Raw genomic sequence first — 5,037 nt, 5'->3', positions numbered from 1 at the left:
TAGCTTCTAGCCAGGTGTGGTAGCACATGCTTGTAATCCCAGCACTCGGGAGGCTGAGGCAGGAGGATCACCATGAGTTCAAGGCCAGCCTGGACTACATGGCAAGATCCCGACTCAAAAAAAGGAGGAGGGGAAGGGGGAAGAGGAGGAGAAGGAGAAGAGGAAGAAGAAGAAGCTCCTAAGTATCCCTCTCATACACCACCTCTCATATTGACTTCAGATTCCTCAAAGACAAAACACTGGGCTTTATTGATCCAGCTTTCCAACGTCTAATAACTGATGACACTAAGCAGGCACTCACAACTGGAATTATTATAGCTTCCTAAGCTTTCTTTATCTTAGTCTCTTCTTGTGATGTTAGCGGCTTCGATCCACACTCACTGCCTGTGCCAGCACAGCCCAACAGAAATATGGAGCAAATTGCAAATGCGCGCTATTTCAGTACCATTAGATAGTCTATGCAGCTTGTACAGATGTAGAAAGACCCAGTACCAAACAAAAAGGAATAAAATAAAAACAATAAATGTAAAAAGGAACAGTCAACCCAAGTGTGGTGGCACACACCTATAATCCTAGTACTTCGAGAGGCTGAGGCAGGAGGATTGCGAGTTTGAGCCCAGCCTAGGCAATACAGACAGAGATGCTATCTCAGAATAAAAAGGAAAAAAGATTGCAGATATAGGTCATTGTGAAGGCCCTTAGTACAGGGGTAAGGGGGGGAACCATCAAAGTTGATTTTAGCATATGCTAAATGTGTATTTTAGAATTAAAAAAATATCATATTCCAAAAATAATTTTTTAAAACAGTATTGGCTGGGGATTGAACTAGGGGCAGCCTTTCACTGAGGTGGGTCTCCAGCCCTTTTTATTTTGAGACAAGGTCTCACTAAACTGCCCAGGCTGGCTTTGCATTTTTGATCCTCCTGCCTCAGCCACCTGAGTAGCTGGGGTTACAGGTGTGCATCACCGTATTCGGCTGAAGCGTGGTAAGGATTTGAGATCTCTCATGAGCAGTCCTCTCTCTTTCTCTGTGGGTTTGCACTTTTTCAGTTACTCTACTATCACTACAGGAGTATTTCTGGAGAGAGCAGAGATAACTGCATGGGCTCCATCTGCCGCGCTTCTGTGTTTTATGTAAACATTTTCCATATCAGGCGCGAGAGGTGGTACAGTAACAAGATTAAAAGAACATATCTTGTAATGAGGGAGGCTCCGTGGGGGGGGGAGGGGTACAAGGGAAATCTCTGTACCTTCTGCTCAGTTCTGCTGTGAATTTAAAACTGTTCTTAAAAAAAGTTGGGGGGCGGAAGTCATTCATGCTGGGTGTAGTGGCGCATGCCTGTAATCCCGGCACTCGGGAGGCTGAGGCAGGAAGATCACTGTGCATTCAAAGCCAACATGAGCTACATAGTGAATCCAAGGTAGCCTGAACTACATAGTGAGGCTCTGTCTAAAAAAAAAGTCGAAAACCAGGCGTGGTGGCGCACACCTGTAATCCCAGCACTCAGGAGGCTGAGGCAGGAGGATCCTTGTGAGTTCAAGACCAGCCTGGACTACAAAGTGAGCTCAAGGCCAGCCTGAACTGCATAGTGAGACCCTGTACCAAAAAGACCCCCCCAAAAAAAAAAAATTAAAAGTCTATTTAAAAAGGCACATAATCTGGAACCACAGGATTTGGGTTCAAACTCATTATGCCACTTGCTGGCTTTGTAACCTAGGACTTGTTTCCAACACTCAGGTTACTATAAAATGGGATAATAACGATACCTGCCTCAGTGTGTGTGTGATGACGCTGGAACTTAGTATGCCCTCCAACAGCTTAAAATACTATTGCAGAAAAGGTACAGAGTCCTCAACAGGAAAGAACAAGATGAGTTTGGTGAATTCCACATACAGCTAAGGAAGAAAACTTCTGTGTTAATCTTGTTAATCTTGAAGTTGACTTCTCCAGGTTTAGCAGTCCTGATTTCTGCAGTTCCACCCTCTAGCGGCAGGTGGCAGCCTCTGTCCCTAAAACTTGCTTCCTGTCACAGGGTTGACCCTGAGGAGAGAAAACCTATTTTCTCACTGGCTCCAGTTCACAGCGCAAATATTTACTGAGCAACTATTATGTGTCGGGAACCAGGGGAACAGCAGTGGTCAAGCACACACTCAGTACTTAGAGTTGGCAACAGTTCTAGAGCTTCACTCAGAGAAGCTGAGAGGGCCTCCTAAAGGTGTGTTAGTACCAGGCCGCACCCTACCTGGAGAACCCTCTTGGGTAAAAAAGGAAAAAAAATGCTGTAAAGGACACTACTTACCACCAATTCCTTTCAGGCCTATTTGCATGTAAAATTTTTTTTTTTTTTCTCCTTGCTATGTAGGTTAGGCTGGCCTTCAGCTCACTATGTAGCCAAGGCTGGCCTCAAACTTGTGGCAATCCGACTGTGAAAAAGAGGTTCAAGGCCGAGGCAGGAGGATCACTGTGAGTTCGAGACCAGCCTGGGCTGCAAAGTGAGCTCAAGGCCAGCCTGAACTGCATAGCGAGACAGTCTCAAAAAAAAAAAAGACCAAGAAAAAAAAAGGTTCATAAGCGTTCATAAGCTGCGTCCTTCAGGAAGAGCTGGGTGCTAAGTAAGGGGCGTAGGGACTGTCATGCACGCGGGAGGGCACTGTGGAGTAGCGAGGTGAACACACACCAGCGCTCAGGAACGGGATGACACAGATAATGCTCTCAAAATGCTGCCAGATTTTTAAGCCAAACATCTCCTTTTTAGGAAGACTTATCCAAAATTTGGAAATAAGACCGAGAGAGGGCAGCGTAGCCCTTCTGATCTCTCTGGAAGCCCTTCATAAGCTCACACGAAGACTGTTTAATTCTGACGCAACGGTCCGCGAGCTTTTTCTGTGAAGATCCAGAGAGTAGCTATTTTCAAGTTTGTAGGCCACAGGCTATGTGTTACAGCCCTACTCTGCCGTCCTAGAGCTCAGTGGCTGTAGAGCAATGCGACTTTACCTCAGTAAGTGGATAGAGCTGATTTCCAGTAAAACTTCACTTAAAACACAGAACCTGGCATGCGGCACACTCCTGTAATAACAGCAGGCCCGTAATATGTGAGGCTGAGGCAGGAGGATCACAAATTAGAGCCCTAGCTGGGTGTGGTGGCGCACGCCTGTATTCTCAGTGTGCAGGAGGCTGAGGCAGGAGGATCACTTTGAGTTCGAGGCCAGCCTGGGCTACAAAGTTGAGTTCAAGGCCAGCCTGAACTGCACAGTGAAACCTTGTCTCAAAAAAGGAAAAGCAAGTTGGAGCCCAGCCTGGCAATTTAGCTACTTAGTGAGGCCCTGTCTTGAAATAAGAAATGCCTAGGAATGTAGCTCAGTGCAAAGGCCATCAGTTCAATTCCTAGTACCACAAGTAATTTAAAATGATTTTTTAAAAAGCACACAAAAAGCAGGGCCAGATTTGGTTTATCCTCACATACTTAGGTAAGGAAACATACCTATTGTTTTGCTGTTCATTACTTAGAAGAGGCTCAGATTCTTGCCCAAAAGAATTTTGATTATTTCTCTCCAGTACAAAAAAAAAAAAAAAATACCAAAACCCACTCGGTTTATTTTTTTTAGTCTGCAGGTTAACTGGTTTTTCCCTATTTCCTCCTTCCTCAAAATGCCCTCTGAACCAACTCCAACATTTTACTGTTTGCCCTTTGGCAGGCTGAATAAATTTTTGACACGTTTCTTCTGTATGTGTTTCAATGAGTCATATTTTAATTTCTGACTTCCTGCTTTGTTACACTTTTGTTGGTTCCTAGTTGTTAACAGTAAAACCTCTTCACTCACACAAAGCCCCAAGTTACTGAAAATGGAAAAGCAAAGAGGAGTTTAGGGACTGCTTCCCACTCTGTTGTCAAACTCAGAGGACGGAAAGAGAGAACAGAGGTTTTTGCACTGTGGCAGTTGTATTAGTGAGGTTTCTGTTGCCGCAACAAAATACCTGACACAATGTAAGGGAGGAAATGTCTGTCTCAGCTCATGGTTTGGGCAGTTTCAATTCGTGGTCGGCTGCTTCTCTTGCTGTGGGGCTGAGGTGAGGCAGAACCTCAGGCAGCAGGGTGTGGGGGCGCAGAAAGAGGAGTAAGAGGGTCACAGAGGCAGGGGGCCAGGGACAAGACCCACCCTTCAAAGCCACGCCCCCAGGGAGCACTTCCTCCAATCAGGCCCCGCCTCCCGTTCAGCCGTGAACTCCTCAGTGCGTTAACGTATTCGTGTGTGAGGGGTCCTCATAATCCAATCACCCTTCTAGGTGTTTCTTCATCCAATCAAGCTGATAATCAAGATTTACCATCGCAGCTCGGCCTGGTGGTGCACGTCTGTAATCCCAGCACTCGGGAGGCTGAGGCAGGAGGATCCTTTCAAGTTTGAGGACAGCCTGGGCTACAAAGTGAGTTCAAGACCAGTCTGAACTGTATAATGAGACCCTGTCTCAAAAAAAAAAACAAAACCAAAAACCCAAAGATTTACCATCATAGCAAGGAATGAAAAGAAAAACCTACATAATCCCTCCCCTCCATGAGGCATAATTTTTTCTTTGTTTTTTTCCTTTTTTTTTTTTTGAAGCAGAGTTTCACTATGCAGTTCAGGCTGCCCTTGAACTCACTATGTAGCCCAGGTTGGTCTCAAACATGTGGTGATTCTCCTGCCTGAGCCTCCTGAGTGCTGGGATTACAGGCGTGTACCATGGCACCCAGGCATAATGTGACTTTGATTGGCATTTCCCTAATGACAGTGATGTTAAACATCTTTTAATGTGCTTGTTGGCTATTTGTATATCTTCTTTAGAGAAATGTCTTTTCAAATGTTTTCCCATTTTTAATTGAATTGTTTTTGCTGTTGTTGAATTGGTAGTTTGTCATATAGGCTGGATAGTGTCCCCTTTATCAGATATGATTTGCATATATGCTTTCCTATTCTGGTTTTGGTTAATTTTTTACTCTATTGTTTGCATTTTTTGATGCACAGAATCTTTAAATTTTGATCAGTGCCAGGCATGGTGGC

The sequence above is a fragment of the Chinchilla lanigera genome, unplaced genomic scaffold, assembly GCF_000276665.1.
Source record: "Chinchilla lanigera isolate Chin_1 unplaced genomic scaffold, ChiLan1.0 scaffold00081, whole genome shotgun sequence".
Taxonomy (NCBI): domain Eukaryota; kingdom Metazoa; phylum Chordata; class Mammalia; order Rodentia; family Chinchillidae; genus Chinchilla; species Chinchilla lanigera.
The sequence above is the reverse complement of the archived record's forward strand: the minus strand, read 5'-3'. Positions refer to the sequence as shown.